The sequence below is a fragment of the Schistocerca piceifrons genome, chromosome 2 (assembly GCF_021461385.2).
Source record: "Schistocerca piceifrons isolate TAMUIC-IGC-003096 chromosome 2, iqSchPice1.1, whole genome shotgun sequence".
Lineage (NCBI taxonomy): Eukaryota > Metazoa > Arthropoda > Insecta > Orthoptera > Acrididae > Schistocerca > Schistocerca piceifrons.
Genome location: NC_060139.1, coordinates 658,785,079 through 658,810,300, shown reverse-complemented (window position 1 = coordinate 658,810,300; position 25,222 = coordinate 658,785,079). Strand labels below are relative to the sequence as shown.

Here is a 25,222-nt window from a genome sequence, read left to right as displayed (position 1 = left end):
GTGTTTGGAGTGGGTATGGAGTTGTGTGAAATTTGTAATTTTTATAAGCCTCACATTAAAATAATACTGTTGCATGTGTAATGCAGTTTTGTTACTTTTGTATTTTATATCAAATGGTGAGAAAAATGGACAAATCCACCACAATTCTTGTGTTATTGTTTTTTATTACTGTTTTCTCATTACTTACATGAAGTGAAGTGTGGTCATTCAGGAATTAATTGAATGATTTGTTCCTTGAGGTGTTAAATGTTGTGAAATTTGTAATTTTTTATGTCTGTAGTTCAGTTTGTAAGTAAAATTGGTTTAAATAACTTCGAAATTGATTTATTTTTGCACACCTTTCAATGTTTTATAAAATTGTACTATAAAAACTAGACTCCTGTTTTATTACTAATTTATTCTGTTTTGTCATGGTAAGTTTCCAAGTAATAAATGTGTATGTTTCCGTACAGCTGATGCTACACTGTATAGTATTGGGTCATATTTGATTTTATTTTGCCTCCTACTACACCCACTCCCCATGCAGTGTGGTTTCTTGATTGTCAAAATGTAACTTCTGTTATTAGTGGTAGGAAGCAATTATTTTTTTTGAGCAGGTCTCTGTATGACTTAACATATGTGTTTTACTTATAGTGCTCTCAACTTCTGAGTGATCTGAATTGCAAAAACTGAGAACAAATTATGGTTTCCTTAATAAAGGTGGGATATAATGCATACTGTATTGTATTTACAATAAAATTAAATGTGAAGTTTCCCGAGTTGATGTAAATGTTTATCACAGTGATCTTCATGTTATCTTAAGAGAAGACAGGCTTTATTTGTATAATGTCTTCGATATGTTCCAAAAGTATATTGTAAGGAGTATCCCATAACAGGTTAATTTAACCATTAATGGAAAAAAAACCGAAATGACTGTAAAAACTGAGCCATTTCGGTTTTGAGGTGCTTCTGTCAAAGATGGTGCCACAGATTGTTTAGCGGGTGGGGTGATTATCCAGTAGCTATCTAGAGTATGAGCTTATTAAGAACCAGATCACGAAAAAGGCTAATGTGCAAAGAACAATAGGAAAAGGTAGAAAACATGAAACAAATAGTGAGAAAATGAAATTGTGGGAAAACTGATGGATGGATGCATCATCAGTTATGGGAAATAATTGATGTGATTGGTTTCATGTGAGTTAGGAGTGGATTGGAGGAAGAACGATTGAAATAGGTATTGAGTATGTAGGGTGAGGAGTAGATTAGATTAGAACAGGCTGTGTGGTAAATATGGAAACTAATAAAATTGCAATGACAGTTGATGAAGTTGACTGTTCTTCTGTAGGAGAATTTTTGCTTATTGTCAACATAATCATCCTATTAAATTAAATGAACATAAACAGAACTCTCTATTGTGAGTAAATGTACACTTAGAAATACATTGCTGTATAGTTTATTGGTGGTGCCTCAGAAATTATATTTTTAGCTATGTTGACTATAGAATGTTTCAGGACAAAACTAGCTTGTGGTTATGTTGTGACAATTCATCTTCCAGATCGGTGTTGGTGAAATTTAAATACTGGCCGGAGTGGCCAAGCGGTTCTAGGCGCTACAGTCTGCAACCGCGCGACCGCTACAGTCGCAGGTTCGAATCCTGCCTCGGGCATGGATGTGTGTTATGTCCTTAGGTTAGTTAGGTTTAAGTAGTTCTAAGTTCTAGGGGACTGATGACCTCAGAAGTTAAGTCCCATAGTGCTCAGAGCCATTTTTTGAAATTTATATTATAAGCAGCGAGAGTTGACGATACCACATTGTGCTCTGTTAATGTCACAATATTCTGCCCCATTCTGCTTGTTGCTAAAGCTCTCTTGTATAGTGGAGTTGCCGGCCAGAGTGGCCGTGCGGTTCTGGGCACTACAGTCTGGAGCCGAGCGACCGCTACGGTCGCAGGTTCGAATCCTGCCTCTGGCATGGATGTGAGTGATGTCCTTAGGTTAGTTAGGTTTAATTAGTTCTAAGTTCTAGGCGACTGATGACCTCAGAAGTTGAGTCGCATAGTGCTCAGAGCCATTTGAACCATTTATAGTGGAGTTTCAGTAGAAGGTACTTGATAGAACAAATTTTCATCTTTATTGTTTGGCCAATAATAGGAGGAGGGGTGGAAAGCGTTTGATCTTTAATTCTGCAGAAACCATCATTTTACAGCTGGAGAATTTCTTTACTTTTAGTTACTACACTCCTGGAAATTGAAATAAGAACACCGTGAATTCATTGTCCCAGGAAGGGGAAACTTTATTGACACATTCCTGGGGTCAGATACATCACATGATCACACTGACAGAACCACAGGCACATAGACACAGGCAACAGAGCATGCACAATGTCGGCACTAGTACAGTGTATATCCACCTTTCGCAGCAATGCAGGCTGCTATTCTCCCATGGAGACGATCGTAGAGATGCTGGATGTAGTCCTGTGGAACAGCTTGCCATGCCATTTCCACCTGGTGCCTCAGTTGGACCAGCGTTCGTGCTGGACGTGCAGACTGCGTGAGACGACGCTTCATCCAGTCCCAAACATGCTCAATGGGGGACAGATCCGGAGATCTTGCTGGCCAGGGTAGTTGACTTACACCTTCTAGAGCACGTTGGGTAGCACGGGATACATGCGGACGTGCATTGTCCTGTTGGAACAGCAAGTTCCCTTGCCGGTCTAGGAATGGTAGAACGATGGGTTCGATGACGGTTTGGATGTACCGTGCACTATTCAGTGTCCCCTCGACGATCACCAGTGGTGTACGGCCAGTGTAGGAGATCGCTCCCCACACCATGATGCCGGGTGTTGGCCCTGTGTGCCTCGGTCGTATGCAGTCCTGATTGTGGCGCTCACCTGCACGGCGCCAAACACGCATATGACCATCATTGGCACCAAGGCAGAAGCGACTCTCATCGCTGAAGATGACATGTCTCCATTCGTCCCTCCATTCACGCCTGTCGCGACACCACTGGAGGCGGGCTGCACGATGTTGGGGCGTGAGCGGAAGACGGCCTAACGGTGTGCGGGACCGTAGCCCAGCTTCATGGAGACGGTTGCGAATGGTCCTCGCCGATACCCCAGGAGCAACAGTGTCCCTAATTTGCTGGGAAGTGGCGGTGCGGTCCCCTACGGCACTGCGTAGGATCCTACGGTCTTGGCGTGCATCCGTGCGTCGCTGCGGTCCGGTCCCAGGTCAACGGGCACGTGCACCTTCCCCCGACCACTGGCAACAACATCGATGTACTGTGGAGACCTCACGCCCCACGTGTTGAGCAATTCGACGGTACGTCCACCCGGCCTCCCGCATGCCCACTATACGCCCTCGCTCAAAGTCCGTCAACTGCACATACGGTTCACGTCCACACTGTCGCGGCATGCTACCAGTGTTAAAGACTGCGATGGAGCTCCGTATGCCACGGCAAACTGGCTGACACTGACGGCGGTGGTGCACAAATGCTGCGCAGCTAGCGCCACTCGACGGCCAACACCGCGGTTCCTGATGTGTCCGCTGTGCCGTGCATGTGATCATTGCTTGTACAGCCCTCTCGCAGTGTCCGGAGCAAGTATGGTGGGTCTGACACACCGGTGTCAATGTGTTCTTTTTTCCATTTCCAGGAGTGTAAAAGCAACTTCGTACCAGGAGCATAATTGGGTATTATGGGGACATTTATTGTCAGCATTACAAGATAATAGTTCGAATAGTAATACTAATACTGCTGCTTGCAGTGTGGTTTCAGTTGCCTGAGTGGGCGCCCACGCGCGCGCATATGTGTGTCTATTGTTGACAAAGGCCATTGGCCGAAAGCTTTAAGTGTGAAGATCTTTTTGTTGTGCCTGTATGTGACTCAGAATATCTGCTATATGATCAGTAGCAACTTTCCTTCTCATAATATTGAATACTAATTTTGTTAGCTGCAAGTGTAAGAGAAATTTTAACTTGATCACTCGTGAGTGTGCCATTAACTCTACGCTTTGTACTGACTGCAAAGCAGTAGGAATAAATGGTTCAGTTTGGTTATACATAGGCCAAATCTGTTGGGAATTTGGGCATTGATTTTGTGTTTCAAATTATATGGAAAATTCACAATTCAGGTTCACCAAAAAACAATCACAGAAACCTAGGTATCTTAGAAAAATCTATAAGACCAAATTATCTCACTGAGGCTGTCTGGTTCAGAACTTTAAGGAGCAGAAAGTACTAGAGTTCCCTAAAAATTGTGATTGGTATCATAGAACAAATTGGTGATACACAGCAATGCTGTTTGTGTGATGCAGGGCTGAATGCAGACTATGACAGTTTTGAACAAGACATCAACAACGTGGAATTATATGCACATTCACACTATAAATATACTTGACAAGAAAATGTGATACTTCAGGGATACCATTTTAAAGACTCCACAGTCCAAGGAGTCATGACTACTACTTCCAGGTTTAGTTCTGGCTGGTCAGTATTTTTAATGCAGCAGTTGTGCAATCCTACAGATTAGCTACTAGTTATAATTAGAACATTAATTTACTATTGGCAATTAAATGTAGATAATAAAGCAGATCTAGGAACTTTTCAAATGACGATTTTGAGACTGGAACAGTGAATTTAGTCAGTGATTAATGTAATGCCAATTTAAATTGTTGAATTGTGAAAGGATATTAGCAACTAAAACAGAAGTCAGTTTAACAGGTGCCATATTACATTTGCAACAAAGAGTAGATCATAGTAAGCCACCCCCCCCCCCCCCCCCCCCCCAATCTGAATCAAAATGACTCTTCATTCTCCATACTTCCAGATCAGTTAAAACAATCTCATTGCTTTAGATTTGTGCCAATCAAAAGGTATTAAGCTCACCTCCACAAGATGCAGAGCTGTGTCAGCAACATAATAGCAAGCATCTCAGACTCGTGGTTGCTACATACTGATTCTTTCTTTTACCATTATGCATGTGGTTGTTAAACCAATAAATGCACACTCAAATGTGGATTTATCAGACAACATGTATCGCAGGTTGTTCACTGTCAAATCACATACCATATTTGTAATAAGATTGTTTACTGTTTTTATAATGCATTTAGGTAAAGTAGTTATCATTTAATTATCTGTGTTAACTCATATACATATTGTTGTAATTGTCACTCTACGTATTACTACTTGATACAAGTTTACTGAATTGTGTTAGTTGAGTAAACGAAAACTTTCTTGGATAGTGTGGCCTCCAATAAATAAATAAGTAATGATTGAATAAGGTTCAACAGAGAATTAATAACTAAGAATAATAATAGTAATAATAATGTAAATCTCTCTTAATGTGTGGAATTATAAAAATGACATGTAAGTGATGGCAAATAATGAAGACTATGAAGCAGGCTCTCTTTCTTACCCAGTTATTCAAGATGATCGGCGAGGAATGAAACCTTTTACCTTGTAACACTCTCACTTTGTTGTTAGATAAGTTGGAATGCCAACACAGTAAAATAGGTATGCTTCTCTTTAAAAAATGTATATTTTCAACTAAAGTTTCTTCAAGACATCAAAATACATCAGCTGCAACACCACTAAGTCCATTGTACACTGAGGTGACAAAAGTCATGGGTTAGTGATACACATGTGCAGATGACAGTAGTATTACACTCATAAGGTATAAAAGGACAGTGCATTGGCAGCGCTGTCATTTGTGCTCTGGTGATTCTCTTGAAAAAGCTTGTGACCTGATTATGGATACATGATGGGCATTAACAGACTCTGAATGCGGAATGGTACATGGGGCTAGACACATGGGACGCTCCATTTCAGAAATCATAAGGGAATGCAATATTCTGCAATCTACAGTCTCAAGAATGTGATAAGATCACAAAATTTCGGGCATTACCTCTCATCATGGACAACACAGTTGCTGAAGGCCTTCACTTAATTAGCAAGAGCAGCAGGGTTTGTGTAGAGTTGCCAGTGCTAACATACCATCATCACTGCATGGAATAACTGTAGAAATCAATGTGGGATGAACGATGTACATATCCATGTGGACAGTGAAGCAAAATTCGGCATTAATGGGCTACGGCAGCAGGTGACCAACATAGTGCCTTTGCTAACAGCATGACATCACCTGCAGTGCATCTCCTGGGACCATGACCATATCAGTTGGACATTAGATGACTGGAAAATTGTGGCCTGGTCAGATGAGTCCAGATTTCAGTTGGTAAGAGCTGATGGTAGGATCCCACAAAGCCATAGACCCAAGTTGTTGTCAAGGCACTGTGCAAGTTCGTTGTGGCTTCATAACAGTGGGGGCCCATGTCACCAATTTGGAAAATATTGTGGACAGTTCGAGCAAATGATTTGGCTACCCAGATCACCCGAGACGAATTGCATCGAACATTTATGTGACATAATTAATTGTTTAGTTCATGCACAAAAACCGAGCAAGGTGGCGCAGTGGTTAGCACACTGGACTCGCATTCGGGAGGACGACGGTTCAATCCCGTCTCCGGCCATCCTGATTTAAGTTTTCCGTGATTTCCCTAAATCGCTTCAGGCAAATGCCGGGATCGTTCCTTTGAAAGGGCACGGCCGATTTCCTTCCCCATCCTTCCCTCAACCCGAGCTTGCGCTCCGTCTCTAATGACCTCGTTGTTGACGGGACGTTCAACAGTAATCTCCTCCTCCTCCTCCATGCACAAAATCCTCTACCAACAACACTTTCACAATTATTGACAGCTGTAGAGGCAGCATGACTAGTATTTCTGCAGTGGACTTCCAGTATCTTGTTGAGTCTGTGCCACATTGAATTTCTGTGCTATGGCAGGCAAAAGGAAGTCCAACACAGTAATAGGAGGGATCCCAAGACTTTTTTCACCTCAGTGTACATGTCATATTGTTGCTATGTGTTCCTTTAAGAGCAAATTAAGCAGAGTAGACACACTTGCTTCGTAACTCTATGAAGACTGATACTAGAGAGACGTCAAAAGACAGGACTAATATGTGTAAAATGTAATTGCATCCAGTGATGTGACGTTGACTTTTTAAGTAGCTACTGTGTCTACAGAGAGAACGAATCCAGGCTAGTGTATAGTTAATGGGCAAAATAAAAGCATATATTGCCCCTGATGTAGAAATACATTAAAGTGTCTTATAGTATACTGAAACATCAGTAATCATTTAAATATAATTTTTCTGAGACTGGTCTATCCGGTAATGTTCAAGAAATGTTTGAGGGTTTGTAGACACTCTTCAACAAGTGAGAGGTCATAAAAGTTTCTCTTAGTTTTTATGTGTCAACGGTCAACCTGCAAGTAAATCTAAGAAGTAAGAAGTGTACGTGAGCTGATGGAATGTTCGGCTGGAACGCCTCTAGCGCCGGGCTGGCGGAACGTGCCGGTACTAAGTTGCAGGCGCTGTTTAACTCTGTCACGGTAGCCGACCGTTGCATTTGTGTGGTTGTGCACGCCACGGGCCAGAGGATGGTAGAACGAAAATTATGTGATGTTTACTTAACTTCAAATGTGCTCCAGGTTAGGAAGAGTAACAAGTAGAAAAGTTCAATGCTCTTTTGTACACTGCAGATGCAAAACATAAAAAGTTTGTACAGTGCATACAAAATTGTTGCATTCTTGTTTACTGTACTTCTACCTTGAGGAAACATTTGTTTTCCGTCAAAAGAGAAAAGGACATAGATCAATGTCAATTGCCTGATGAGGAAAGAACAGCAGCTAAAATTTTATTGGAGCTTGTTCGCCATTTCGAGTCCTTTACAATTTTTGAGGACGCAATGAAGTCTGCACCTTTCGTAACAGATTGAGATTCTACTACAGTGGCAACTCTGAAAGGTTTCACAAGACGTTTTTGCACTTGTCATGGTTTAACACTTTGCTCAAGCGTACTTTTTACCAAGCTCCTGAACATTTCACAGCCTTCACCATTGCCTGCAAGACCAAAATATAACTTGTAATCACAAGAACAAGTCATAACAGTACAGTGTCTTCAACCTTTTGTCTGAAGCATTATCCCTCCTGAATTATATAAATTTTCCAAGGGCCTCACTTTCAGCCCTAAACCTGGATTTGATCATGTTGCTTTGGTGAAGGACCTACTTTCCTTCTCATGTAATGTCAACTGGAAATATCACTTTGCAGCCCAATCCCAAAACCTTTCCAACAGCAAACCTGACATTGATCCTGTGTTGAACAGTTCCAACTGCAATCCCAACTTGATCCACCATCACCACCTCAAAATCATTTCTTACAAGCTTTCCAAGATTCCTCACATCCAGTATTGCTTTGCAGCCCTCCCTCAGATTCCTACAACATGACTCCACACTCTGCATTCCCTAAAAACTGATGACTCCATCATTATCCTCCGAGCAGACAAAGGATCTACCACTGTGGTACTTGACTGAAAGGAGTATGTTAGTGAAGGTCTATGCCAGCTGTCTGATGTCTCTATATACAGCATCTGCCATTAGAACTTATCACCCCACCCAAATCACACACCCTCGCCTTTTACCCTCTTCCTAATATCCACAAACCCAATCATCTTGGCCATCCTATAGTTGTTTGCTTCAAAGTACCCACCAAATGTATATCTGCCTTAGTTGATCAGCACCTGCAACTCATAGTACAAAGACTTACCTCCTATATCAAAGATACCAACCATTTCCTAGGTCATCTGAAATCTGTGCATGTCTCCTTGTCACCACCAATGCCATCTCCCTCTATACCAACATCCCCCATGTACATGGTCTGTCTGCTGCTGAACATTCCTTCAGTCAGTACCCACTTGATTCCAAACCTATGACATCCTTCCTACTTACCAGCTACTACTTCACCTTTGAGGGGCAAACATACAAACAGATCAGGGGTACGGCCATGGGAACCAGGATGGCTCCTTTCTATGCTAACCTTTTCATAGGTCTCTCTGAGAGGGCTTTCCTGGGATCTATAAGTCTTCAGACCCTGGTTTATTTTAGGTACATGGATGACATCTGCCAGCTACACATTTCTGTCCACACCAGCCTAGTTCAAAAGCAGATTCCCTGGGCCTTCACTTCCAATCCGGGTACTGCTGATTGCTCCTAGAAACAACTTCGGAGCAAGTCACTGGTCACCCAGTATTTTCCTGGTATGGAATGTATTAATCAGCTGCTTTGACAAGGCCATGATGAAAATCATGTCCTGAAATGAGATCCATTCTGCCTGAAATTTTGCCCATCACACCTAGAATATGTTTTCATCGCCCTCCCAATCTCTGCAATATTCTTGTCGGACTCAATGCTCCTTCTGCACACATTTCCCTACCCTGTGGCCTCTACCCTGTGATCGTTCCCACTGCAGAACTTGCCGTATGCAACCTACTACCAACCACCTATACCAGCCCTGTAACTGGCAAAACATATACTATCAAACGGAGAACCAACTGTGAAATGACACGTCATATACCAACTGTTATGTAAATATTAGCATGACTACCAACAAATTATCAGTTAGGATGAATGGGCGTAGGCAGAAGGTGTATACTAACAACACGCAATATCCTGTTCCAGAGCATGCTGTATAACATGACAATCATGACCTTGGTGCCTGTTTTACCACACATGCCATCTGGATTCTTCCCCCAGACACCAGCTTCTCAAAACTCCGTTGGTGGAAACTAGCATTACAACATGTCCTTGGTTCTCGCCACCCACCTGGCATTAATTTAAGTTAATTTCTTCTCCCTGAGCATTCTTCACACAGTGGTTAGCACATTGGGCTCACATTCGGGAGGACGATGCTTCAGACCCACATCCGGCCAGCCATTATTTCGCTAAATCACTTTAGGCAAATGCTGGGATGGTTCCTTTGAAAGGTCACGGCCGACTACCTTCCCCATCCTTCCTTAATCCGATGGGACCTCGCTGTTTGGTCCACTCCCCTCAAATCAACCAACCAAACATTATTCACAGTAACAACTCCTTTCTTCACTCCATTTTGGTTTTCTACATCTTTCAATTTCTTACCTGTCTTTTTCGCCACCCACCCTCCCTCTTCCGTTATGTACAGTGCACTTAGCTTTTCACTCTTATTAACTAGTGCACAGTGTTTAAGCAGTAGTCTCTGTCTTGGATATTACCCTGTCTTCTACTTTTAAGCTCTCAGGTTTTCAAATCTTGTCTGGTGCAATCCCCAAAAATCAGTCTTTCCTTCTGATCCCGTCTGATAAGTGTCCCCTCCGGGTTGTTGTTGTTGTTGTTGTTGTTGTTGTGGTATTCAGTCCTGAGACTGGTTTGATGCAGCTCTCCATGCTACTCTATCCTGTGCAAGCTTCTTCATCTCCCAGTACCTACTTCAGCCTACATCCTTCTGAATCTGCTTAGTGTATTCGTCTCTTGGTCTCCCTCTACGATTTTTACCCTCCACGCTGCCCTCCAGTACTAAATTGGTGATCCCTCGATGCCTCAGAACATGTCCTACCAACCGATCCCTTCTTCTAGTCAAGTTGTGCCACAAACTCCTCTTCTCCCCAATTCTATTCAATACCTCCTCATTAGTTACGTGATCTACCCACCTTATCTTCAGCTTTCTTCTGTAGCACCACATTTCGAAAGCTTCTATTCTCTTCCTGTCCAAACTGGTTATCGTCCATGTTTAACTTCCATACATGGCTACACTCCATACAAATACTTTCAGAAACGACTTCCTGACACTTAAATCTATGCTCGATGTTAACAAATTTCTCTTCTTCAGAAATGATTTCCTTGCCATTGCCAGTCTACATTTTATATCCTCTCTACTTCGACCATCATCAGTTATTTTACTCCCTAAATAGCAAAACTCCTTTACTACTTTAAGTGTCTCATTTCCTAATCTAATCCCCTCAGCATCACCATATTTAATTTGACTACATTCCATTATCCTCGTTTTGCTTTTGTTGATGTTCATCTTATATTCCCCTTTCAAGACACTGTCCATTCCATTCAACTGCTCTTCCAAGTCCTTTGCTGTCTGACAGAATTACAATGTCATCGGCGAACCTCAAAGTTTTTATTTCTTCTCCATGGATTTTAATACCTACTCCGAATTTTTCTTTTGTTTCCTTTACTGCTTGCTCAATATACAGATTGAATAACATCGGGGAGAGGCTACAACCCTGTCTCACTCCTTTCCCAACCACTGCTTCCCTTTCATGCCCCTCGACTCATAACTGCCCTCTGGTTTCTGTACAAATTGTAAATAGCCTTTCGCTCCCTGTATTTTACCCCTGAATTTGAAAGTGAGTATTCCAGTCACCATTTTCAAAAGCTTTCTCTAAGTCTACAAATGCTAGAAACGTAGTTTTGCTTTTCCATAATCTTTCTTCTAAGATAAGTCGTAGGGTCAGTATTGCCTCACGTGTTCCAACATTTCTACGGAATACAAACTGATCTTCCCCGAGGTCGGCTTCTACCAGTTTTCCATTAGCCTGTAAAGAATTCGCGTTAGTATTTTGCAGCTGTGACTTATTAAACTGATAGTTCGGTAATTTTCACATCTGTCAACACCTGCTTTCTTTGGGATTGGAATTATTATATTCTTCTTGAAGTCTGAGTGTATTTCGCCTGTCTCATACATCTTCCTCACCAGATGGTAGAGTTTTGTCAGGACTGGTTCTTCCAAAGCTGTCAGTAGTTCTAATGGAATGTTGTCTACTCCTGGGGCCTTGTTTCGACTTAGGTCTTTCAGTGCTCTGTCAAACTCTCCACACAGTATTATATCTCCCATTTCATCTTCATCTACATCCTCTTCCATTTCCATAATATTGTCCTCAAGAACATCACCCCTGTATAGACCCTCTGTATACTCCTTCCACCTTTCTGCTTTCCCTTCTTTGCTTAGAACTGAGTTTCCATCTGAGCTCTTGATATTCATGCAAGTGGTTCTCCTTTCTCCAAAGGTCTCTTTAATTTTCCTGTAAGCAGTATCTATCTTACCCCTAGTGAGATAAGCCTCAACATCCTTACATTTGTCCTCTAGCCATGCCTGCTTAGCCATTTTGCACGTCCTGTCGATCTCATTTGTGAGACGTTTGTATTCCTTTTTGCCTGCTTCACTTACTGAATTTTTGTATTTTCTCCTTTCATCAATTAAATTCAGTATCTCTTCTGTTGCCCAAGGATTTCTACTAGCCCTCGTCTTTTTACCTACTTGATCCTCTGCTGCCTTCATTATTTCATTCCTCAAAGCTACCCATTCTTCTTCTACTGTATTTCTTTCCCCCATTACTGTCAATTGTTCCCTTATGCTCTCCCTGAAACTCTGTACAACCTCTGGTTTAGTCAGTTTATCCAGCTCCCATCTCCTTAAATTCTCACCTTTTTGCAGTTTTTTCAGTTTTAATCTACAGTTCATGACCAATAGATTGTGGTCAGAGTCCACATCTGCCCTTGGAAATGTCTTACAATTTAAAACTTGGTTCCTAAATCTCTGTCTTACCATTATATAATCTATCTGAAACCTTTTAGTATCTCCAGGGTTCTTCCATGTATACAATCTTCTTTCATGATTCTTGAACCACATATTAGCTATGATTAAGTTATGCTCTGTGCAAAATTCTACCAGGCGGCTTCGTCTTTCATTTCTTAGCCCCAATCCATATTCACCTACTACGTTTCCTTCTCTTCCTTTTCCTACTGTCGAATTCCAGTCACCCATGGCTATTAAATTTTTGTCTCCCTTCACTACCTGAATAATTTCTTTTATCTCATCATACATTTCATCAATTTCTTCATCATCTGCAGAGCTAATTGGCATATAAACTTGTAGTACTGTAGTAGGCATGGGCTTCGTGTCTATCTTGGCCACAATAATGCGTTCACTGTGCTGTTTGTAGTAGCTTACCCGCAATCCTATTTTTTCTATTCATTATTAAACCTACTCCTGCATTACCCCTATTATTTTGTATTTGTAACCCTGTATTCACCTGACCAAAAGTCTTGTTCCTCCTGCCACTAAACTTCACCAATTCCCACTATATCTAACTTTAACCTATCCGTTTCCTTTTTTAAATTTTCTAACCTACCTGCCCGATTAAGGGATCTGACATTCCACACTCCGATACATAGAACGCCAGTTTTCTTTCTCCTGATAACAATGTCCTCCTGAGTAGTCCCCGCCCGGAGATCCGAATGGGGGACTATTTTACCCAAGAGGACGCCATCATCATTTAATCATACAGTAAAGCTGCATGCCCTCGGGAGAAATTACGGTTGTAGTTTCCCCTTGCTTTCAGCCGTTCGCAGTACCCCTCTGGGTAACTTTCCTGAAATCTATGCCTTTTCCTAGACCTTTTCAGTCCTTTTCCTTCACTCCTCTTTCTTCCCCTTCAACCCTTCTGCTGTAAGGAGCCACTGGTTCTAGAAGCCTGCCTAATTATAATCTTTTATGTGTGTGTTCTGCCTCCACTTTGTGAGTAGATTTTTTTAAATGTATCTAGTTGCCTTATTTTGTCAAAAATTGTTTGTTTTTGTTGTTATACTTTCATGTCAGAGTTTTAAACGTCACAAGCAGAGCTAACTCATTTAGGAGAGAAAGTAAACTTGTGTAAAGCACTAGTGGCACATTGTAGGAGACTTGGCTTTTCGAAAAGACTCGCAAAACCACTGAAACTAGAGATCAAAGTCCAATCAAACAGTTTGTCCGACTTGCAGTTTCAGTACATGATCATTTGATTGAGGGTTAGGGATTGCTAAAAAAAGAGTTAAGTACACTTCAGAGTACATGAGCTTGTAATGTTCCTTGAGCCATTCAAACAAGCTAGTAATGATCTAGAACATGACAACTATCTGACTCTCCATTTAGTGCTACTTTGGCGATGTAAACTTCTGGATGAGCACTTGAGCCCTAATGAATTAGATAGTGATGCCTTGGCAATACTTAAATTAAGATGCAGAAATTACATGGACAGAAGTAATGAGAAGATTAAAGTGCACTTTTACCACAGGATCATAACATTTTTGTGTCCCCCATATCATGATCTTTTGATGCTGAGCACATAAGATAGAGATAATGTTTTGCAAGAAGTTGGTGCTCTGCATGCGAACATTTCAGGGGAGTGACATCTAAATATGCCAAATATTTTTTGCTTGTGGAACATGTTTATCAGTGACTGTTCCTACAAATTGTGACATCCATTCTGTCTAGTTACTCATGGTTCACATGAAATTACACCATGCCCATCGAAACTGCCGCAACTGTAGAAGTTGCAGAGGTGTGTGAGAAGTCTGTACCATACAGACAAACACTGCAAAGTATTGTTGTACCTCTCAGTCACTACCACTGAAAAAGATGCAGAGTCAGAAACTGATATTCTTTGATAGTGGAAAGAACATGAAATGAAAGTGCCATCTCTGGCAGGTGTAGCTAAGAGCATCTTGTGTATTCCAGCCTCAAGCAGATCTAGTGAAAGGAACTTCAGTGCTACAGGTTTGGTTGTTACCAAACATCACAGTCATCTGGATCCTAATGTTGTGGATGACATTTTATTGGTTCAAATAACAACAATCTATTAAAATACTTCTGACATAGATTAATACTATACTCCATCAGAACAGGCCTTGGAAAGCCCAATGGTATTGACCGATAGGTCAGCCAAATGTTGTCAATGGATGTGGGTATGGAAAGGCATGTGGTCAGCACACAACTCTCCTGGCCGTTGTCAGTTTTCATGACTGGGACCACCACTTCTGACTCGAGTACCTCCTTAATTGACCTCACAAGGGCTAAGGGAACCTCACTTGCCAACAGTGCTCGGCAGACTTGGATGGTCATCCATCCAGCACTTAAATTCGGTGATCGGATGGGAACTAGTGTTACCACTGTGGCAAGGCCATGGGCAAAGTAATATTATAGACACACACACACACACACACACACACACACACACACACACACACACAGAAATATTCACTGCTGACAGATCAGTATCAGTAAATAAACAGCAACCTGCCCCAATTTTCCATGAGTTGCACTAATTATCTATGGTCAGATGACTTGTCTGGCATAGCGTTAAAAAATTATACACACAAATCAGCCTTGTGAATCAGTTTATCTGTTAGTGAAACCATATCAAAATCCCTACAGTAGTTTCTGAGATAATTCTTTACATACAGTCAGAAAACCGTAATGTGGAACCTTAAGTTATACTATGTACAGGTACGCCCCATGAACCATGGACCTTGTCATCAGTGAGATGGCTTGCATGGCCCAGTGATGCGGATAGCTGTACCATAGGTGCAAACACAATTGAGGCTTATCTGTTGAGAGGCGAGATAAATGTGAGGTTCCTGAAGAGTGGCAACAACATTTTCAGTAGTTGCAGGGGTAATGGTCTGGATGATTGACTGATTTGGCCTTGTAACATCAACAAAAACAGCCTCGATGTGATGGTACTGTGAACAGCTCTACTGTACAGTTAAATGAAGATGGTGTCCTCTTGGGTAAAATATATAGAAGATAAAATAGCCCCCATTCATACCTCCAGGCAGGGACTACTCAGGAGAATGTCTTCATAATGAGAAACACAACTAACATGGAATCATGAATGTTACATCTCTTAATTGAGCAGGTAGGTTAGAAAATTTAAAAAAAGGAAATGGATAGGTTGAAATTAGATATAGTGGGAATTTGTGTAGTTCAGTGGCAGGAGGAACAGAACTCAGGGGAATACAGGGCTATAAATACAAATTCAAATAGGAATAATGCAAGAGAGGGTCTAATAATGAATATGAAAATAGAAATGTGGGTAAGCTACTATTACCAGCATAGTGAACGCATTATAGTAGTCAAGGTAAGACACGACACCACAAACTGGTACAAGTCTACATGCCAACTAGCTCCACAGATAATGAAGACATTAAAGAAATGTACGAGGAGCTAAAATAAATTATTCAGATAGTTAAAGGAGTCGAAAATTTAATTGTCATGGGGTACTGGAGTTAGATAGTAGAAAAAGGAAAGGAAGGAAGAATAGTAGGTGAATATGGACTGGGGGGAAAGGAATGAAAGACAAAGCCGCCCAGTAGAATTTTCCACAGAGCATAATTTAATCATTGCTTAAACTTGGTTTAAGAATCATAAATGAAGGATATATATGTGGAAGAGATGTGGAGACATGAGAAGTTTTCAGACTGATTATATGATGGTTAGACAGAAATTTAGGAACCAGATTTTAAATTGTAAGACATTTCCCAGGGTGGATGTGGACTCTGAACGCAAATTATTTGTTGTGAACTGTAGATTGAAACTGAAGAAATTGCAAAAAGTAGGAAATTTAGGAGAAGGGCCCCAGATAAGTCGAAAGAACCACAGGTTGTTGAGACTTTCAGAGGGAGGATTAGGCAACAATTGACTAGAGCAGGCGAAACGAATACAATAGAAGACGAATGGGTAGTTTTAAGAGATGAAAGTGAAGGCAGCAGAGGGCCAAATAGGTAAAAAGACCAGACCAGTAGAAATCCTTGGATACCACAAGAAGTATTGAATTTAAGTGATTTACAGGAGAAAATTTAAAAATGTGGCAAATGGGAAGACAACCATCTAAGAAGTGAGATTGACAGAAAGTGCAAAATGGCTAAGCAGGAATGGCTAAAGGACAAATGTATAGGTGTAGAAGGATATTTCACTTGGAGAAAGACAGATAATACTGCATGCAGGAAAATTAAAGAGGTGTTTGCTGAAGGCAATATTATAGAAAGGGAAGTGGATGTAGATGAAGATCAGAGGAGAGATATTATACTGTGAGAAGAATTTGACAGAGTTCTGAAATATGTACATCAAATCAAGGTCCAGGTGGTAGATGATATTCCATCAGAACTACTGATAGCCATGGGAGAGCCAGCCATAACAATACTCTTCCATTTGGTGTGATGTATGAGACTGGCAAATATCCTCAGATTTCATGATTAACATAGTACTTCTAGTTCCAAAGAAAGCAGGTACTGACAGGTATGAAAATTACTTAACTATCAGTTTAATATCTCATTGTTGTGAAATACTAATAAAAATTCTAAACTGGTAAAAGCTGACCTTGAGGAAGATCAGTTTGAATTCTGGAGAGATGTAGGAACACATGAAGCAATACTGATCCTACGACTTATCTTATAAGAATGGCATTTGAAGACATAGGGAAGGCTTTTGACAATGTTGGCTGGAATACCCTCTTTGAAATTCTTAAGGTAGCAGATGTAAAATACTGGGACCAAAAGGCTATTTACAACTTGTACAGAAACCAGTTGGCAGTTATAAGAATCGAGGGGTATGAAAGACAGGCAGTGGTTGAGAAGGGAGTGAGACAGGGTTGTAGCCTATCCCTGATGTTGTTCGATCTGTACTTTGAACAAGCAGTAAAGGAAACCAAAGAAAAATTTGGAGTAGGAATTAAGGTTCAGCGAGAAGAAATGAAATCTTTGAGGTTTGCAATGACACTGTAATTGTGTTAAGAGACAGCGAAGGGCTAGGAAAAGGAGTTGAACAAGATGGACAGGTCTTGAAAGGAGGATGGAAGATGAAAACCAACAAGAGCAAAACAAGGCTAATGGAATGTAGTCGAATGAAATCAGGTGATGCTAAGGGAATTAGATTAGGAAACAAGACTCTTAAAGTAGTAGATGAGTTTTGCTGTTTGGGCAGCAAAATAACTGATAATGACTGAAGTAGAGATTGTATAAAATGTAGACTGGTGATGACAAAAAAAGCATTTCTCAAAAATAGATATTTAGAGTTAAGTGTTAGGTAGTCTTTTCTGAAAGTATTTCTCTGGAGTGTAGCCATGTATGGAAGTGAAACAAGGATGATAAACAGCTTAGACAAAAAGAGAATAGAAGCTTTTGAAATGTGATGCTACAGAAGAATGTTGAAGATTAGATGGGTCAATCACTTATCTAATGAGAAGGTCTTCAATAGAATCAGAGAGACAAGAAATTTGTGGCACAACTTGACCAAAAGAAGGGATCAGTTGATAGGACATATTCTGAGACATCAAGGGATCACCAGTTTAGTATCAGAGGGAAGTGTGGGGGATAAAAATCAAAGAGGGAGACCAAGAGATGAATACATTAAGCAGGTTCAGAAGGATGAAGGTTGCAGTGGTTATTTGGAGACATAGATGCTTGCGCAAGATAAAGTAGCACGGAGAGCTGCATCAAACCAGTTGTCAGACTGGAGACTAACAAGAACATGTATATAGTCATCATCCCGAGACATATGCATTTAGTGGGACTGCTGCGAGTCCTTGGTCATACTTTCAGACTCATGTATTCACTGTCTTTTCCATGTTGGCACAATACAGTAACACCTGACAACAGAATCAAGTGGCATGTTGTTGGTTACAGGGGAGCAGCAGAGACTCGTGAGTCAAGTCTCTGAGCACACGGAGATGAGTTCAGAGATGACGCCAGAGGACCCACTGTGGTGTTTAAAGTGAGTTCATGTAGTGTGTTTCTGATCTCTAGCAGGAACCTACAGTGGGTTTACCATGTTTCTTTCCTCTAGTCTCCCAAGGGCATCCTGTAGTTATCTTTGATCTGCTTGGAGGGGCTGATAGAGATTTCAGAACTGCTTAGCTGTCTGAATAAATGCAGGTGCTACAATCCTTCTCTCATCTATGCAAATTCTCTTCTGCGCACACTCTGCTAGCAGATATTTCCTACTGGAATACTGTGGCCAGCTTCCCTAGAGGGACAGTTGTCTCTTCTCTAGGCTGAACCCCTTATGCTCATGCTGATGCATCTTCTTCTGTTTTCAACCAATCAGTAAACCAGACTATGTCTCCTGCACAGTGTCATGGATCATTCTTCCACTTCTCCCTTCTTCCAATGTTATAATGAAAGGTTTATTGAAGCAATAGGAAATTACTATATGGTCAACTGGCATTTCCCTGACCATTCCTAAATTTACCACACTCACTGTGTTGGTGTGAGATTCTGGATATCCTAAAGGAAACTGTCTGTCCTTGCTGCTGCCTCCATTGTGACTCAGAGATGTAATGGGGCCTGTCCAGCATGGTTTCCATCCTAGCAGTTGCTGTTCTGCTAATTCCACCTGTTATGGCTAGACAGGCCAATCTCTGCATCTTGCCAAGCTCCTTAGCAGTCACCTTCTGTTCTATTTTATTTCATCATACTGTAGCCCCATAAAGTATACAGTGGTGTATATCTAGTAAATAATCCTGCAGTTTAGACCCTGGTTTTTACCACAGACCATCCTGGTACTCATAAGAGTACTTTTTGCCTGGAAACATCTATTCTTTATATGAGAAGTCCACAGTTATACTAGATACCTCACTACCCATTCTATTAATAGAGTTTCATCAGGGAGCTTCAGATTCCAATATGTTTGCTGGATTTTCGTCCTCGTAAATGGTACTGCAACAGTTTTATTGGGCCTAGCACTTACATCATGTTTTATGCACCAGTTTTCTGCAATGTCTACTGCACATTGTGCCATTGTTCTAACAGTATTAGCAAATTTGCCAAGTTTTACTATGACTAAGTTGTCTACATATCCTTGAAAAAAATAGCATGTAATATTTAACTCTTCAATGAACTCATTCATCACTAGGTTCCACAACAATGGGGCAGGACCCCTCCTTGTGGACATCCCCTGCTGTTGTTGATCAACATTTTCTCATTTATCATGGTTGTTTCCACCATTCTTCTACTGAGCATGGTCTTAATCCACCTGTATATGGTGTCTCAGTGCCATGCTCTTCTGCAGCTCTAACTATAGATTCAAAGATTGTATTGCTAAAAGCTCCCTCTAACCAGTAAGCTTCAGAGAGCTATTTCCTGAAAGTGTAGAGCTTTTTCCACCTTCCCTACAAGTTGGTGAAGTGCTGTTTCACATGGTTTATTGGTTGTATATATGTTGGTGTACATGTACACCAAGGAACCTCAGTTTACCTCTTCTCCCTAACATGCACATTAATGCCTTTAAAACAATGGGGGACATACTGATTGGTCTCATATCCTTGGCCTTGGCATGAGTAATTCTCCCTGGTTTCAGAATGGAAACAACACTCACTGTCTTCCAAGCATTAGGAATGATTCATGCTGCTAGCCTGACCCTAAACAGTCTACACAGGAATCTAATTAAAGCCATTAAATCCTCTCCTGTTTTGTAGCAGTAGAGCTGGAAATATACAATCTGGGTCTGGTGAGCTGAATGGTTGAAATGTTTCCACTGCCCACATCATTTTTCCCCAGGTTTCCTTTTTATTACCTGTAAACCAGTGTCTCTCAGGGACTGACTTCAGGTCTGTGTTAATGCTGCCAGAGTGCAGTGAAGAAAGTGAGTCTTGAGGAGCACATCAAGTGTCTCACTTGCTGTTGTATACTCACCATTCACCTTCCTTAAAGCACCTCCTGAATTAGTTGATATTGTAGTGAGGTTTTTATGGAGCCTAGTGCAGGCATCTGTACCTTCCACTTCCTCACAAAATATGTTCCATGAAGATAGTCTACCGTATCGTCCTTCGCCGTCGGCGTTGTCGTTGTTACCGTGAGACACCGTTATACCAAGAGGAAAGGCGCGTCGATCTTAGAGCATGAGATATGATGACCTTAAGCCATTGACAACACACAACTGACACGGTAGCACCTGATTCCAGAATAGCTGCAGTAGTTAGGACCTACGAACTATCCCCTCTTGACCAGGTCCCCAAAACTTAACTCGTAACGAGATCCCTTCAAAGCAAATTGTCATAACGATCGTCTTTCAAGGCTTCGTACAAGGAGAAGAAATGTTACAGTTTATGGAATAATAACAGATACGACCAAACTGTCTTGTCTCTTCTGCTTTATTTAACATAACTTCGTTCACAGTTTCATTTTGCATTCACCACTCATTCACCAAAACCCTTTGGTGAACAGTTTTGGTTGCTTGACACCAACAGTCAATGATAATGATACAGCTTTTCTCCTTTTTATAAATTGAAGCCCGCTCTCCATGATATAATTAAAAAAAAATGGTCTCAATACCGCGTCCCTTGTGAGATGCGAATAGACTTATCCCAGAATTGACCGCCCTGTAGGTGTACTCAGCTTAATGACCACACTTCGCTAGCCGCTATTTCGCATAACTGAATGTCCATTTGTTAGTCTGATTATACACTGTAGCTATTTAAAATTCGCCCCTATATTTTTCACAACGCACAATTAGCACTTCTTTACTTGTTTTTTTCTAAGAGTAAACGAAAAAAAAAGGACGCCGTATCATCGGCTTAGTCGATATAAAACAAAACACCTTAATATGCCCAATTTTACCTCTTCGTATAGGATCAGCTATCTTTCTCATTAATTTACTACATATTATTTCCAATAACACCAAACAGGTATCGCCATTATATTTTAATGGTATTCAAAAGCATGTTACTATTATTATGACCGACAAAATCGTAACAAATCACGCAGCGTGCGTTTTTAACGATAACTTTACGCTATTCAAGTTCCATTACAGCTATCTTGACTCGTAATGTTACTCGGCCCCCCAGACTGTGATGTCTCTTGAAGAGGGTTCCAGACAGAACAGGCTTTATTTTTTGTGTACTGTGACAGGAGAGGGTATTTGTTTCGGCGAATACACTCACTCTCTGATTCACTCAACAAGTCAGTACATACATTCTACAATATTTAAGTTGAGTTAATGGGCCTAGACAAAATGCCCTTAACTAAATTCCACATTTGTTTATAGGTTGTATTAGAAACACTTCGCACTAATCACTTCATATTCACACCACTTTTTTTTTCTTGGATGAAGCCCTCAGTTCTTCAACCGACTGTGCAAGGCAGGGATCACAGCCAGGTTCGACGATTGGCATCCTAGGCCAAACCCTTATCAGGCCACTTGTTTAACCAGAGAGGATTTGGTCCTTTTCTTTTCCTCTTAATTTCACTTTTAAATCATCCATCCTCGCTGTTCGGTGAGAGGATAAATCGTATTTCAGCGTCGTCATTGTTGCTGATACCAAGAAGGTATCTCATGGAAATCGTCGGTACATTCTTTAATTTTTTGTAAGTTAGTATAAGTACGTATTTATCCACTGGTGCTTTTATTTAGTCCACTCTGAGTGTAGTCTTGGTATTATAATTCAGTGTTTCTTGAATCTATATTTTGCTCATTATTGATAATACTTCTTCAGGTGTATGTGAGGGAACAAGCCCTTAATTACATCAGTATCACAATCTGCCAGGAGGTAGCTCCCTTCATGAGGTATTTTCATTATTTTGTATGGACCCATATACGAGGGCCGTTCAGAAAGTAACCTCCGGTTGATTTAAAAAAATACACCAAGTTAAATAAAAATATTTTAATATATACATCTTACAACTACATCTTTGCACTATTTTTCTACATAGTCTCCATATCGATTGAGGCACTTATCGTATCTCTTCACAAGCTTTGAAATTCCTTCTGCATAAAAATCACCCGTTTGTGCCTGGAGCCAGCCTGTGACCGCATCTTTGAGCTCTTCGTCGTCATCAAACCGCTGTGACCCGAGCCATTTCTTCAAATGCATGAAGAGGTGATAATCACTTGGCGCCAGGTCTGGGCTGTAAGGTGGATGGTTGATAACGTCCCACTTGAAGGACTCAAGAAGGGCCGTTGTTCTGCGAGCAGAGTGAGGACGGGCGTTATCGTGCAAAAAAACGATACCGGAAGTCAGCATACCACGGCGTTTGTTCTGTATAGCCCGTCGTAACTTTTTTATTGTTTCACAGTACACGTCTTGATTAATGGTCGTACCACATTCCATGAATTCAACCAACAACACCCCTTTGGCATCCCAAAACACCGTTGCCATCAGTTTTCTGGCAGAAAAATCTTGTGAGGCTTTTCTTGGTTTGGTAGGCGAATTTGAATGTGCCCACATCTTTGATTGTTCTTTTGTCTCAGGGTTCACGTACTTAATCCACGTTTCGTCACCAGTCACGATTCTGTTTAACAATGGTTCTCCTTCGTCCTCATAACGTGACAGAAAGTCTAATGCAGAGACCATTCTTTGAGTTTTGTGGTGGTCGGTAAGAATTTTGGGCAGCCATCGTGCACAGATCTTACGGTAACCCAATCTTGCTGTCACTATCTCGTACAAGAGAGTCTTAGAAATCTGTGGAAAACCAGTAGACAACTCCGACATTGAGAAACGTCGATTTTCACGAACTTTTGCATCAACTGTCTGAACGAGTTCGTCAGTCACCAATGATGGTCTACCACTCCTCTCTTCATCATGAACGTTTTCTCGTCCACTTTTAAATAAACGTACCGATTCACGGACAACTCCTTCACTCATAACTCTTGGTCTGTACACGGCACAAAGCTCACGATGAATAGCTGCTGCAGAATATCCTTTGGCTGTAAAAAACCTTATGACAGCATGCACTTCACATTTGGCGGGGTTTTCTATTGCAGCACACATTTCAAACTGCCACAAAAACTAAACTAGCGCAGGTACGACGTTCACTCGACCACGGCTTGATGCCGACTGACCTGTTGAGTGCGTGAACGCACAGATGGCGTCGCTACTCCCCCCACAACCCGCACTGTGACCAATCGGAGGTTACTTTCTGAACCGCCCTCGTATAAATATTGCCATTTCTTATTCAGTCTTTTCCTGGTTGATGCTTTTTGGTGATTTCTCAATAAAATTTCTTCCCCTACATCATATGTGATGACTTTCTTCACATTTTTATCAAAACGGGTTTTTCTCAATTGTGCTTGATGCTTCAGGTTTTCGTAGAACTTCTTCACCATATCTTCTTTCTTGGTAATCTTTTGTTCTATCGCAGGTAATTTCTTCATCCATTCTTGCACAATACTTTCACCAAATACTATTTGATTAGTTGAATAACCTGTCGATAAGTGTGGTAACTCATTATACACTTTCTCAAATTCATAAATCCAATCGATCCATTTATATTGTTGTTTGGGTATGTACGTCCGTAAAAATCGATTCAACTCTCAGAAGATTCTTTCAACCGGATTTCCACAGGGGTAAAATCTTGAGATGTAAGTGTGCTGGATTCCTTGTCCTTTCATAGTGTCTCTCCATACTTTGCTTGTATAATAAGCAGCATTGTCTGTCAAGATCATTATAGGTTTGCCGAGCTCAGTTATATAGTTGTTGATAAATTTGCGTAACATGGCTCGAACGTGGAGATTTCTCGAAGGATATAATTTCACATATTTTGAAAAGAGATCATAGAAAGCGAAAACATATTTGAACCGTCCACATGTCATGGGACATGGCCCACAGACATCACATGACACCAACATTAAAGGTTGTTGTGGGATGATCGGATGTAATTCTATCTTCTGACAACAGTTTATGGGTTTTACAGTCTGACATATTTTGCACTTCTTAAGAATATTTGTAGCTAGACGTCCCAAATTTGGATGATAGCAGTATTGTGCTATTTTGGCTGTACATTTAGTGGCACCAAAATGACCCCAATTCAAGTGAGTGTACCATACTAGTGATTCTAAATATTTATTTGGAACACAAACTTTCCAAAAATCTTCTTCATCCTTCCTCCGATACAATATTCCAGATTTTAATTGATACTGTTCTTGAGAGTGACGTAGCGTTTTGCTTTCAACAGCATGTGTAATGGCTTTCCACAACTTATCATCTTCTTGCAGTTGTGGAAGACTTCGACATAGCTGTGAAATCTGCCTCTCATAATATTGCCTTGATAAATTCATGACTTTAAAGTCAATAGTCCATTCTTCACACTTGTCGTCATTCTTTCTTTTCGGTAGTCTTGAAAGAGCATTGGCTATGATGTTGTCTCTCCCTCTGATGTATTTGAGCGTAATATCATATTCTTGCAGTAGCAAGGCCGACCGTGTTAAACGTGAATGGAACATCCTTCCTGTTAAAATAAAAGATAAAGCTTTGTGGTCGCAGAATACAATGATCTTCTTTCCATATACAAAATAGCGAAACTTTCTAAGGGACCAGGCCACGGCCAGTACTTCCAGCTCAGTAGTACAATACGCACATTCACAGCTAGAGAGTGTTCTGCTGGCAAACCCAATTATTTTGATGGTACTGATATCTTCTGGATTGTCCATCTGGAAAAGAGTGGCACCCAGTCCTGTTTCAGAAGCATCTGCAGCAATATAAAAATCTTGATCAAGTCTCGGATGATGTAACAGTGGCGCATTAGTCAAAGCATTGCGGATGTTATCAAAAGCTTGTGTGCATTCG

The 25,222-nt window shown here is 40.9% G+C and overlaps 1 protein-coding gene across 5 annotated transcripts in view; it reads left to right on the top strand.

The window, feature by feature from the left end:
• Positions 1-25,222, top strand: part of LOC124776856 (zinc finger protein ZFP2-like) — a 112,424-nt gene that overhangs the window by 62,506 nt on the left and 24,696 nt on the right. The window lies entirely within an intron of this gene.